Consider the following 14,690-nt stretch of genomic DNA (forward strand, 5'->3'; position numbering starts at 1 on the left):
TCCCTTTTGTGGTGCTGGGGATGTACCCAGAGCTTCATACCTGCTAGACAAATACTGTACCACTGAGCTATATTCCCAAGTCAATTCAAAGGGAGTATCTATTCCTAGAACATTGACTACAATATTATGCAGTTGAAAACAATTCTGTCATGGTAAATAGACTTTGAAATCAGTGACTTGAAGTTGGTAGATTTTACTCAGATCAAAGATTAGCCTCTAGCCAGGGGTGGTGGCACATACCTATAAGCCCAGCTACTTGGGAAGCTGAGGCAGGAGGATGGCAGATTGGAGGCCAGCCTGGGCAACTAAGCAAGACCCTGTCTCAAAATAAAATTAAATTAAAAGGACTGGGGAATGTAGCTCAGTGGTAAAGTGCCCCTGGGTTCAATCCCCAGTACTGCCGGGGTGGGGGGGGGTGGCAGAGGGAACCTTATGAGTTTGGAAAGTATATATGTTCCAGATGAACAAGAATGGGGAAGTTTAAAACATTTTTAAGTAGCCCTAGTGTAAGGACCTGTAAAACTTGTGCATGAAAATGAGAAAGTTTTCTTCTCAGAATATTTTTATGTTTAAAAATGTTAATTTCTTCAATGGTAATGCTACATCTCTGAAAAAGGTAGTTAAATAGCACTTGAGACAAAGCCATCTAAGTGGCTTGAGGTGACAGGTGTGGCTGAAGAGAAGGTAAGGCTGGGAAAAACCCAACATTTCTGGCCTAACATTGATACTGTCTTTTTACCTAAGGCAGTTGCTTATGTCCCAATTTTCTCTGCCTGCAAAATGCATGCTAATGCATACATATATAATCTTCCAGTTAGCTCAAAGTGCTTGGTAGCTCCTTACTACTTCCTATACTCTACCATGGCTGCAGGCAGACAGTGCTATGCTTATTGTACACATGAAGAAATTCAGAAAGTTGAAGAGGTTTCATTCACATAGTGAGTCAGCAATAAAGACAGATGGAAAAACATGTCCTCTGGCTCCTGCTGCTATGTTCCTTCTGTTCTGGATTGTGTTGCTTTTTGATATTTCATGCAGTTTTAGTGTTTGGTGCAATAAATTAAAGTACTTCCATTAAGGAGACGAGATGTAATCCAGGGTCTGCTGGTGGTGGTTAGTGATGAGGACAGGAGAACACCGCCTGCTTCATAATGGGGACTGTCCAGTGAGGGCTTCTTTTCACAGGTGAATGAACTGTGACTCGACTCCATATGCCAAGAAGCCAGTATATCATAAATAAGATGCATCACCTTGTTTTATATTTTATAAAAGACTGAGTATCTATTATCTCACTTTTTCCATTTGCAGAGGTAGACAGAGTAGATTGTAGTAGTATGCTTTACTCCAGACAGATTATAATAATATCTGCCACTTACTGAGCACCTTCCTGGACCCAGATGCTCTCATGTACTTATATCTTCTTTTTGATCATCATGGCAGCCTTCTGAAGTTATGTGGAATTAGCTCCATTGTTGCCAGGTGTGGTAGTACATGCCTATAATCCCAGAAGCTTGAGAGGTTGAAGCAGGAGGATCACAAATTTGAGGCCAACCTGGGCAACTAGCGAGACCCTGTCTCTAGATAAAAAATAACAAAACGCTGGGGGGACTGGGGTTGTAGCTCAGCGGTACAGCGCTTGCCTCATAGGTGTGAGGCATTGTGTTCAATTCCCAGCACCACATATCAATAAGCAAAATAGGGTCTGGGCTGTGGCTCAGTGGGTAGAGCACTTGCTTGACATGTGTGAGGCACTGGATTTGAGTCTCAGCAGCGCATATAAATAAATGAATAAAATAAAGGTCCATCAACATCTAAAAAAAAACCCACGTATTTTTTAAAATAAATAAATAAATAAGCAGATTTTCAAAAAAATATTTAAAAGGAGGGGGCTGGGGATGTAGCTTAATGCAAAGTGCCGCTAGGTTCAATCCCCAGTACTAAAATCAAACAAACAAATTTCTATTGCTAAAGAACATGGGGCTCAGAGAGGCTACGAAATTTGTTCCAGGTCACAGAGACTTGAAGTTTGTCAAATAGCTAAGTCCTCAATGTTTCCGTTGTGCCACATTTCCTCTCAAAATTTTAACTTGTCCTGTGTCAGTGTATAGAAATGGTGTCCTGAGCCTAGTCCAGTACTCCCATTGATTTTTTTTTTCTTCATTTCCATAAAGGGTGTTCACAACTAACCAGTTGCTTAATTTAGCAATTCACTGATCAGATTGCTAGACAGTTTAAAAGCAAATTTTAATAAGAGCAGTTATCATATCATGTACTTACCATGTGCCAGGCTATAATCTAAATTTATGGCATATATTAAATCATTTAAGCCACTCAACAATAACATAGTTACTATTAAATGAATTGGTATTGATTGGTTGATTGATATTGTTGTGCTGAGGATAAAACCCAGGGCCTCATGCCTGCTGGTCAAGTGGTCTACCACTGAGCTACATCCACTGCCTGAAAGTTATTATTATCATTATCCTGAATGAGAAAATGAGGCAGAAGAGTTTAAGCAACTTGCCCAAGGACACAACAGGTAGTAAATTGTGGAACCAGGATTTGAACCCAATCCAGCTCCAGAGCTCTTTACTTTGTAGTCCTGCTTCTATGTGCTATGAAAAAAATTTTGTCAGAAAAAATGTAGTTCCTTCAGGAGCTTATATTTTCAATAAAAACCAAAATATACATAATTTTAAATAAATTCTTCAACAACCAGAATATGGAGTGTAAATGTTATATGTGGATCAAAATGAATCATGGAGAATATAAATGGTCTGAGACAGTTAACTTGCCTTTCTAAGTAATGTACTTGACTATGGTTGAGTGACTTGGGCACTAGGGAGAAGCTGTTCCATGCGTTCTAAAATAAGCAGGTTACTTGGCTACTGTTCAAACTCTAAATAGGTATATGGGTTGTAGCTATTTGACCTGAACCAACTTTAAATTCCCTTGGGTCCTTGTATGGTTTTAAAAGTGGAGCTGAAATGAAAAAATAATCTTTTCTCCTAGTGTCGTGATTAAGTTAGAATGTATTAAATCCATGGCAAAGGATCTCAAGGCCCACAGGAAGGGGATTCATATGTATTGTATCATTCTTTTGTCAGGGTGTTCTCCTTTGCTAGCAGGAAGTGTTGTGACTTGCTCTCTAAAGATGCAATTGTAAGAAGAATGTTGGGCTTCCAGATTGCCAGTTCTGGGCGTGGGAGAAGGTTCGTTCTATTAGTGCAGCGAGAAAGGAAACAGGTTTGCTCTCGTCGCAGAAGGGTAACTATTTTAATATTATTTTGTTAGGCTCTAACTTTTATATTACTAAATATTCAATCAGAAATTTACTTCTAAAAAAGGCTTAAAATTCCTATTATTTGGTGAACATTTGGAATCATTTTCTAAATAATATTTGCCCAAGTCAAATTTATTTTGAGTTTTTGAAGTTTGGAATCTGACCTGTTCTGTGTATATTCTGTTTTTTCCTTTAGTTTGGGAATATTCTGGTGACTTTGTATGTTCAAAAAATTGATTTAGAACTCCCTAGTTATACAGCCATATTAATGAAGTTAAATGCCCATCTTAAAGGATAGAAATTATTATCTGTGTTTTGGGGAGGAAGCAGGGAGGAGGCAGGATTTCAAATGCCTTTGATCCTTGTTAAATGGTTTTTCCAAATTCTGTGAAATAGAATTTGAGGTGTCTGTCATGACAGAACATGTCATGATTAGATTAATATTTTACTCTTACAAAATGACTTATGTCAAACAATTCTTATGTTTATGAAGTACAAAATACACAAAAGTCGCTGGTGATGAAATTTAGGTGGTATTACTGTACCTTGGTAGTGATTTCCAGTGTCCATAGACTTACCAGGGTTTACCATCAGATAGAATAAATAATTGTTTTAAGTTTTATTTCTCAAAATTTCTGGCAAAAGGGCAGTGTAGGTAGTTACATAGTAAATCCCAACTCTGAGTTAAGCGTCATTTCTCAGATTGGTTGTAGTTAATATACCTATATGAATATAAAAAGTGAAATCTGAAACATAAAAATCTAGTTTTTTTCAGTTAAATACTGTATCTGAGAGGGTATGACACTGCAGGAGGCACTTTCAGTGTTGAATGGACAAGCTTTCTGCTTAGCTGGAAGTAGGAGCTGAAACTCTGTATAGTGATTTCTGAGTTGTAAGTCATAACATTTTATGATATTTTTGTTTTGAGTTGCAGCACACTAAATAATCTTGTGTGTGCATATACATACACATATACACCTCCCTAAGATTGCCCTGAGCCTCACTCAAGCTCAGTTAATTTTCACTAGAAAGAAGACTGGATATATTTCTCAGATGTGAAGGTTAATTAATTTTATTAACAGATTTATTTTTCCATAATCTATCCAGATTTATTTTGGACAGCATAAAAATGTATTTGGGAAATATGAAAGAGATTAAAGCTTTTAAAAGGGGTGTTCCCAGTCTAGGGTTGTGGCTCAGTGGTAGAGCACTTGCCTAGCATGTGTAAGTCACTGGGTTCAATTCTGAGCACCACATAAAAAAGTAAATAAAATAAAGGTATTGTGTCCATCTATAACAATAAAAATATTAAAAGAAGTGTGCCCCATTTCAATCCAAAGATTTAATATGAGCTTTAGCTTGGTAAAAATAGGAGAAGGAAAGGTATCTCTCTATTACATCTTTGAGTTTGATATATTTAGACCATTATTAAGACTTGCATTCAATATCTACAAAATTCTTACCTGGTAAGCACTTAAAGAATGCCTTCAATTGAAGTAAAATTAAATGTTTCTATTAATGGGAAACTTATTTATCAACTTGTTTTAAATAGTCATTGAAGAGGAAAGGAAACTTTTACTTAAAATGGAATTATTTGATACTACTCCAGGAAATGACACAGGACTGGGCACCCTTTGGGGTTTGAGTGACTCATATGTATTAGTATCGGAAAAAAAAAAGATCAATTAGAATCTAGCTTATACCTGATTCTAGCATAGAATAGAGGTACATCCAGAAAATTGAATTCATTTCTTTGTAGCTATATAAGGGTGAAATCATGGCATGTATGGGGTTTACTTTAAAATAATTCAGAGAAGGAAGGAGAGAAAAAAAAGGAGAGAGGACAGGAAGACAGATTAAATGAAGCAGTTGTGGATAAATCCTAATAAAGGTAGAACCTGTGGTATATTAATGGGTACTTTTTTCTCTTATTATCTATTGAAAGTGTTCATAATACAAAACTTAAGCACAGCTTTAACTTGGAGCAATTTATATTTATTTGTATTAACTTTGTCTATAAATTGAAAGCCCATCAAAACATGATCGGTGCATGAAGTACAATATAGTAAAAGTGAAATGTGCTCCATGTCTGCAAAAATTTGTTGCTTTGTTTATTTGTTTGTTTATTGCAGTGCTGGGATTAAAACTAGGGCCTAGCACATGCTAGGCAAGTGCTCTACTACAGAGTGTATCCCCAGCCCCAGGAAAAATTGTTTCTAAACAGACCTTTGTTTGACTTTCAGCTAAATTCAAAGTACAGGTTATAAACATTTTAAAGAGTTTTGTAGTGTTTTGAAGTATTAAACAAGAGTAGATAGGTAAGGCATGATAACAGGCCAATTGCATGTGAAGAATGTGAGAACATTATTATGTCTTGATGATTTTTTTTTTCCTTTGGTATCAGGGATTAAACCCATGGGTACTTAACCACTGAGCCACATCCCAAAATCTTTTTATTTTCTATTTTGAGACAGGGTCTCACTAAGTTGCTTAGGGGCTTGCTAAATTGCTGAGGCTGGCTTTGACTTTGTGATCCTACTGTCTCAGCCTCCCAAGCCACTGGAATTACAGACGTGTCCCACCACACCCAGCCATTTTTAAAGGTTTTTTGTTTTGTTTTGTTTTAATTTGAGACCTGTCTCGCTAAATTGCTAAAGCTGACCTCGAAACTACAGATCTTCCTGTCTCAGTCTCCTAAGTTACTAGGATTACAGACATGCATCACTATGCCCAGGTCAATCCTAGTATGCATATTTTAAAATAAATTTTTTAGCTGTAGATAGACATTATTTTCATGTGGTACTAAGGATTGAACCCAGTGCCTCAAACGTGCTAGGCAAGTGCTGTACCACTGAGCTATGACCCCAGCCCTCAAGACTATGCATTTTAAAAACCATATAAGAAGCCAGGCATGGGATCACAAGTCTCGGGTGGCTGAGACAGGAAGATCACAGTTTCAAAGCCAGACTCAGCAAAAACTAGGGACTAAGCAACTTGGTGAGACCCTATCTCTAAATAAAATACAGAATAGGGCTGGGGATGTGGCTCAGTGGTCAAGTGCCCCTGAGTTCAATCCCCAGTACCAAAAAACAAACAAAAAACACATGAGATAACTAGATAGCGTGCTTGATGTGTGGGTCTGCTCACCTGCCCTACTCACCCCCATCAAAATTTATTTATTCTACCAATATTCTACCAGTATTGTAAACCAAGATACAGAATCAAGTCAGATACCATCCCTGCTTTCAAGGAGCTCACAAACAACTGGAGGAGACAGAAGTAGATGGTCATCACACTGAAAGAGGCTACAGCAGCATGGGGAAGAGCAGATATTGGTTAGCAAAAACTATGATTCTATGATGTATTTCCTTTAAAATAATACAAACAGGAAACTTGAGATTTTTTTCATTGGTTTTGTATATTATAGAAATAGGAAGAGAACAAAGATATTAAAAATATTATATTAAGCTATAACTCTGTGCATGACTTCACACATAAGAATCATCTCTGCTCCTTGGTCCTTCCAAAAAAAAAAAAAAACCTTTATAGGGACAGGTGCAGTGGTGCACACCTGTGATCCCAGCAGCTCAGGAGGCTGAGGCAAGAGGCAAGTTCAAAGCCAGCCTCAGCTACTGGAGTGAGGCCCTGAGCAATTTAACAAGGCCCTGCCTCAAAATAAAACATAAAAAGGGGACTGGGCATGTGGCTCAGTGGTTAATCACCCCTGGGTTCAATCCTTGATCTAAAAAAATCTTTATAGATCTCTTGTGCATTTTCAGGGGGCTGTGAGGCAGCACACATGCAGGATAGAACACTCTTCTTGACATTTAATGGTAGAGTAGACGGGTGCATTGGTGCATGCCTGTAATCCCAACTACTTGGTAGGCCCAGCAGGCGGATGAAGCAGGAGAATCACAAGTATGAGGCCAACTTGGAAACTTAGTGAGACCCTGGCTCAAAAAAAAAAAACAAAAAAAAAAACTATTAAGGGCTGGCAGTGTATGTAAAATAAAATTACTAAAAGATCTAAGCATGAAAAATAACTTTGCTGAGCAAAGTTTGCTGTTTATGTGTTTGATATTGCTTTCATAGAAGTTTGTCCTCTGTATTAACAACAAGCAATTTTTAATAATGTTAATGTGCTAGAATTAGTGAGCTGTAAAATTCTTCACCATTTCTTCTGTCCCCTTACTGCTCTACCAAGAGTCCATGTAAGTTTTCTAAAAGGAAGTAAATGAAACTCCAAGCCTCTTTCTTTGCTCCTTGAGAAAAATTCTGTGAGGAAAAAGAATCCTAAAATGAAAAGTAAACTACATAGATACTTGAGTGTTTGGTTATGTTTATATTAAGACTAAGTTATTAGCACTGATACATTGGGAGTGGTTGTTCATAGTACTTAGCATTCAAGAGGATGAAATTAAGCAATATTAAATATAGTGACACAGAAGCTCGTCATATATAGGAATGAATGTGCCACAGAGAAGGGAAGCATTTGTGTGCTGCTTTTCTTTTTCTTAGTGCTTTGCTTCGAGTTTTTTTTAAATTGTGTGTCAATGGACCATTTTTTTATTTATTTATGTGATGCTGAGAATCGAACCCAATGCCTCACACATGTTAGGCAAACGTTCCGTCACTGAGCCACCACCCCAGCCCTTCTTTTTGTTTTTTTCTATTCTTTTTCAAGGCCTTGTGGAGGCTAAGTATGCACTCTACCAATGGGTATACCCCACCTCCGAGTGCTTATTTTCAAAGACCATGGACTGTTTTACAGTCAGGGCCAATTTTATAATAATATTTGTATCTTTTGTAGTACTGGGCATTGAACCCAGGGGTCTTCTACCATGCTACATCCCCAGCCCCATCCCTATTTTTTTTTTTTTGAGACAGAATTTTGCTAAATTGCCCAGGCTGGCCTCCAACTTACAATCCTCCTGCCACAGCCTCATGAATTACTGGGATTTTAGGCATGAGCCATTACACCTAGCCATACAAATGTTTGAAGAAACAACTTTTAGACCTCCGAATAGGCTTTGTTGAACCTATTGTGTATATTCTGTATGTTTCATACAATTCGTATTTGCTCTCAGTTAATATTTAAGTTAATCCTTTATCCTTTAAATAATGAAAACAAATTCATAGTAGCTAGAGAGGTCCCTGTCTACATTTTCTGGCAACTATTCTTATTTCTCAATATGGTCACATTTGCTAAGAGTTTTGGGAAACACTGTCACTTCTATTGTTATGGTAAGAGAAGTTAATTACTTCTTTTCCCATATATTCTTTTAGTTTTACATTTTATTCATTTAGTTTTACATCATAGCTCTGTCTTGGGCAAAGCCACTTAACTACTCCAGAAACTTGTTTCTTCCATATTACAATTTAGGTGATAAAGTCATGGGGCCCTGCAGACTTAGCTTTTCAATCATAATTTCTGTGATTACTGGATTTTGAGCATGCTGGGAATTACATTGGTTGAAATATTTTTAAAGTCAGGCCTTGAGTGTTTGGTTATGTTGAACATAACATGGGGGGAGTATGCAAGAGAAAGTTTAAACTCTGTTTTCAGAAACAATCTTAAAATAAGACTCAGCATGGAATTAGACAAGTATTTGTGTGCTGTCAGTGAAAGGATAGTTCTTTTTTATTGAGGAGGATTATTCTCTTATATCCAAGTCTGAGGATCTGTGTGGAGGAAGCAGATGAAATGAATCAAGGAGGATGATGGACATCCCAGCTAGACTCTCCTCTACTTATATAACTACAGGAGGAAGTCTATAATTAAATTGCTAAATTTCATGGCAAGATTCTAAATTCTGTGGGAGTTGAAGAGAAAGATCATAGGGAGTTGGAATCATTGGGAAACCAGCTTTGGGAGAAGAGGAGGCTTCTGCCTAACCTTGAACAGTGAGTCAAATTTGGATTGGCACAGAAGAAAATTTAAAAGGAGAGCATTTTAAGTGTGACAAGTAGATAAAGTGGGAGAGAAAAAAGAGGAAGAGGGCAGGATGAAACCAAAGGTGTCATTGAAGGACTTAACAGGACCTGTTGAAGACAAGACTTAAGATTAAAAGCTTCTTCTGAGTATTGTTGAAGAAAATATAAAACTGGTTAGGTGTGACTAGTTGGGAACACTCTAGGAGACTTGAAATATCAGGCAGAAACTAGGCAATTAATTCAGGCATGAACAATTACAGCTTCCTGAAAGGAGACTGGCATGATCAGATGGTTGTGAGTACTGTGGGCCATTCTTAATTCAAAATGTAATTATTGAGAATGCACTATTTATTTGTCTTGTAGTACTAGGAATTGAACTTGGGGTACTTCACCACTAAGCTACATATCCAGCCTATCACCTTTTTTTTTTTTTTTAACTCTCCCCGCTCTTCCCCTCTCTGGTACTGCAGATTGAACCCAGGGCCTCGTAAATGTTGGGGAGGTGCTCACCACTGAGCTATACTCCCAGCCCCCTTAAAATTTTGGGATAGGGTCTCTCTAAATTGCCCAAGCTGATCTCCAATTTGTGATCCTCCTGCCTCAGCCTCCTGAGTTCTGAAATTACAGGAGAGCACCAGTGGGCCTGTTTTGAATTTCTACTCTAATGAGTCTTGTTGGGGAAGTAAATTCATTCAATAAGTTGTTAAGGAGGCTCTCTAGGATAATGGTTCAAGAGTACTGACTTTGGTGTCAGGCCTGCATTTGAAACCTGGTCTGCTTTTTCTAACTGTGTAACGTTGACCAAGTTACTCATTGTCTAAACCTGTTGCTCTTCTGTAAAATAGGAATAACATTATTACCAGGCTTGTGGATTTTTAAGTAATGTACATAAAGCATATAAAGGGTTTAGCATGGTTAGCAAATAAGTCATCTGTTACTGTTAGCTGCTATAATAAAAACTTAGAAGTGAACCACAGAGTGTAGCTCAGTGGTAAAGCACTTGACTAGCATCTACAAGGGCCTGAGTTTGATCCCTGGCACTGCAAAACAAACAAAAAAACCAACAACCTTACAAGTTTATGTTTTTATATTATCATATTAATTATTATTACCTGCTCTGTGCAAGCATTGTGATAGGGGATGGAAGTATCAGGATGATCCATCAAAGAGCTTTGTGTAAGAGTATTAAGGTGCTATTCTTTTGACTGTACTTTCAAATTTCTTTAAAAATGGCACATGTGGTCTGACAGTGAAAGAAGATGTTTAAAATTGGAATGGTCTGAGATAATCCAGGGTTGTACAATGGAAGGAAACATACTCTTCTGTGAAAATTCTGGGAATTGAGGAATCTTATTTCTGTGGGGTCAATCTGAAAAGACTTTTTTGAAAGATGCTCTTGAAGAGTAGATAGAAGGGTGTGAAAAACATTCAACTAAAGAGAATCCACAGAGGAAGAGGAATGGAAGTGGGGAAATATGTGGTATATTTGGGGAATAGGGTATCTTTCAAGTGTAGCATTCAAGGGTGCAGTCCATGTAATGGGAGGTGACATTGGAAAGATAAGCAGGTATCAACTCAGGAAAATTTAGGATGATAAAAACTGCTAAAGAGTTAGGGCTTCCTTTTGTATGGAACAATCATGAGATCTGATTTTTGGGAAGTTTGCAGTGGAAAGATTATATTCGAGGGAGACAGGACTAAAGGCAGATCAACTGAAAGGCTTTTGGAGTAGACTAGACCTGAGGTGATAATACAATAAGATGGAAGAATCCCAGAGTTTGCAAAGGAAGAATCCAGAAGGCTTGGTTCCTTGGTTCCATTTGTTCCTTATAGCCAAATCAGTCTCAGATTTACACAGCTGGAGACATAGGAAAATGGGGAAGTTGAAAGGGGGAAGTTGAAAGCGAGACCCAATTTGGCAGGAGGAAGGGTTGGCTGCGGGTGTAGCTTAGTGATAGGGTGCTTGCCTAGCATGCATAGGGCCCTGGGTTCCAGCCTCAGCACTGCAATAAACAAACATTTTAAAGAGAAGATAATGTGACATTAAGTTCAGTTGAATCCTCCTCACTGACTTTTCTTTTCCCTTGTTCACCTCTGAGTTGAACTCTGACCAGCTGTAATTATGCCTGCCACTAACCCTAGGCACAAAACCCCAGCTGCCCCATCTTTCTGCAGCTCTAGATACCATCTTCTGTTTCTGTTTCTGTGCCTAGAACACCTTCACACCAGTGATATCTATCTGAGAAAGTCTTCCCTGTGCTCTCAGATAAAGTTCAAAACTCTTCTTCTCAGAAAACATTCCCTGGCAACCACCACTCAGTTATATATGACTTTGATAGCACTAATATGATAACTTTGTTTATGCATCTGTTTCCCTACTATAAAGTAAGCTTTTCCTGAGAAAAGGGAATTTGGGCTGGGGTTGTGGCTTAGCAGTAGATCGCTTGTCTAGCACGTGCGAGGCCCTGGGTTCAGTCCTCAGCACTACATAAAAATAAACAAAATAAAGGTATGGTGTCCAACTACTTCTAAAAAATAAATATTTTAAAAAGTACCTAACCGGCTATATGTACAGCATCCAACACAGTGCTCGCTCCATAGTTAGCCTTTAATGAAGGCTTGATGAATATAGATGAAGACGTGGATAAATGTGCTAGACATTCAAGTTGAAATCTTGAAGAGTCATTGGAAACATAACACTAAGAACTTTAATAATTATACTAAGGGTAGGTGAGCTTTAGCCCACAGAATGTTACAGACACATCTAACCTGGAAACTAGTGCTATTGACCTACCTAACAGCAGTTTCTGTTGGTACAGGTAGGTATGTGAAGTGTGGGTGTTGCAAAAGCAGTGCCTGTTTTGGATGAGAGAAGGTAACAAATCATACCCCTTCTTTGTTGCCCATTCTTGAATTGTTCACAGGTAATGGTAGCTACATTGTTGGGTTATCCCCCCCCCTTCATAGTGAACTAATGTATTCTTCCATGTTTCATTCACCCTTTATTGCTTCATGATCTGAACTTTCAGTATGTATTACCCAATCTCTAATTTAAGTAATCAAGCTTCTCTTTCCCAATACTATTTACCTAGCATACTAGTGGCTAAGATAAAGTCTATGGCGAGTATCCCACTTTTTTTGTTTCATTGTTAAAATAGAACCCAGGGCCTCATATGTACTAGACCAGCAGTGTACCACCAAGCCATATCCCATTTTTATCCCCTTAATTGTCTTTCATTCAAGAAGAAAAAATGTCAAGTTGATAAAGTTGATTTTTCTACTGACTGATGTCCACACCCTTCCTCCTGACCCTGACTTGGGACTGAATAGCAATACCCTAGTAAGTAGATTATTCAGTGAGCTACTTAAGGTTAGTGGCTTAGGAGATGAAAACAGGCACCCCTCCTCTTCTTTCTCAAATACCTTTCAGAATTTGAGTAATAGTTTCAGGTAGTAGTAGGAACACCTTTCTCGGTAAAGATTTGTGTTCAGGGTTTATGTATAGTTAAATGAGCCAGTGGAGTGGTTTCATAATTGCTGTATTGTTAGTCAAGCTCTGTAATTAGGGATGACTTCATAGGCATAAGATTCTTCTATGGGTGACGCCCTGAATTCATACCCAGTTGTACACCATATCCTTTTATGAAAAAAACAAACAAACAAACAAGGTTTTGTTTGCTTTTGCTTTATTCCCTTAGTTGAAAATCTGTTTTCCTGTGTCTCAGATGTTTAGGGAGAGAGGTTTTTGCTTTTTTTTTTTTCCCCCTGCTTTTTTCTTTATGCAGAAGAGGTGGTCATTGGAGCTAAGGGAAAAAAAAAAAAAAAACCCGACTGGGGGCAGATCAAAATGCTTTGTAGACAGGAGAATTCAGAAAAATATAGAGGCCCTGGGAGATTTTGCTTTTGCTTTGCATTTCATTTGCTAAGTGAAAATGGAAGGAAAATATATTTCTCTTTCTTTGAATATCAGTCTTCTCTTTCTCATGACCTGTAAATATTAAGTTCACTTTTGTGGGAATACAGTCTGAGGAAAAAGAAAGACACATTTCAAAGTCAGCCTTTCCCTTTGCTGTCAGTCACATATTGTAAAATGAGGGTTAAACTTATATTCAGCAAGTACTATTTTTTTTCACCTCTTTTTCTTTTATTTTCAATTGTTCATGGAAAAAAGTAAATTAGGAATGTGACAATATTAACAAGTGTGAGCTCTTTTGAAAATATTTAAAATTAGCTTAGTTTTTTTTTCAATGTATCACTTCTCTACTCTTGAGGTTGTATTTAGAAATTGGCTTTATGAAGGAGCCAAACTGAATCATAGGTAGAAAGTGGCTGACAGGTTTTCTGTAGGTCCATCCTTAAATTACTTTAACTAAAGGCTTGTAATTTTTATATATTAGGGAGACCTATTATATTCTGTAGTCAATAATTATAGGGGAGATGAGATAACTTTTCATGTATCCTATTTAAAGGCTCTTAGTAAAACTAATGCCTAATATTTATGTAGCCTCTCACAATTATTTTATGGTTATTTATTCCCCGTTTTCTTTCATTAAGGATTTGAAGTTGCTGTCTAATATTTTATAGTTTACAGAATGCCTTCACATGTACCATCTTTAATCTTCACAAGGACTCTGGGGAAATAATATTGCTATTCCCAATTGAAGAAACTGAGGTTCAGAGAGCTTAAAGAAACTTGTTCATGGTCATATTTTTAGTAAAAAAAAAAAAAAGCAGAACCAGGGCATTGATTGATATCTTTTGATTCCATGCCCAGCAGTCTTTCCATTAGCACACACATCACTTTAGGCTTTTATTAAGTCAGTTAGAAGAAAATCAACAAGTTAGAAAACTTAAAAGTGTATGTATATTTATATATGTATATATTGCATTAGAATAAATTTTTTGGAGTAAACTGATGCTGTAAAATAATCTATATGAGATTTAAGCATTTCCTAATTTTGTAAGAACAAAAGAACTACCTTCCTGGTCTCCCTGTGAAGGAATTAATAATCCTTAGAGTTTCCAGAGCCTTTTCCCCTCCAAAAAAAAAAATGGATATTTGTACCTTTTATTGTAGCCACTAATTCACTTTGTGTCCTACTATAATTATTTACATGCTTGCCTCCCCAGATTGTAAATTCCTCAAGGGCAGGAACTAGGCACATTCACAGATGTTTAAAATATGGCATGAGGATAAAAGTGGGGGAGGGAAGCATGTGGGGGGATATGAAGAAGGAAAGAATGAGATTTCTACCCTGTTCAGCCCTGCTACCTATAGAGAGGAGAAATGGCAGTGAAAGATTTGGTCAAATTCCTGGTCAGCTGGAATAAGGATGGAGAGTCGGGTGATTATGTTCAGGCACATCTTTTCTAATTTTCTTTTTCATACAAAAATGTTGAAGGAGGGACTGAGGTTGTGGCTCATTGGCAGAATGCTTGCCTAGCACGCATGAGGCACTGGGTTCGATCCTCA

General features: G+C 37.6%; 1 protein-coding gene across 3 annotated transcripts in view; it reads left to right on the plus strand.

Moving 5' to 3' along the window:
* The window catches only part of PLS3 (plastin 3), an 88,965-nt gene that overhangs the window by 29,195 nt on the left and 45,080 nt on the right, over positions 1–14,690 (plus strand). Inside the window, exon 1 of one of the 3 annotated variants that reach the window (XM_081276609.1) lies at positions 3,144–3,267. The exons of the other annotated variants lie outside the window; for them this stretch is intronic. The gene's annotated coding sequence lies outside the window, so the exon portion shown is untranslated. Of the gene's footprint in view, positions 1–3,143; positions 3,268–14,690 lie in introns of those variants that run through there. 3 annotated transcript variants of the gene reach the window in all.

This window comes from Spermophilus citellus (assembly GCF_964194105.1).
Source record: "Spermophilus citellus genome assembly, chromosome: X".
NCBI classification, from domain to species: Eukaryota; Metazoa; Chordata; class Mammalia; order Rodentia; family Sciuridae; genus Spermophilus; species Spermophilus citellus.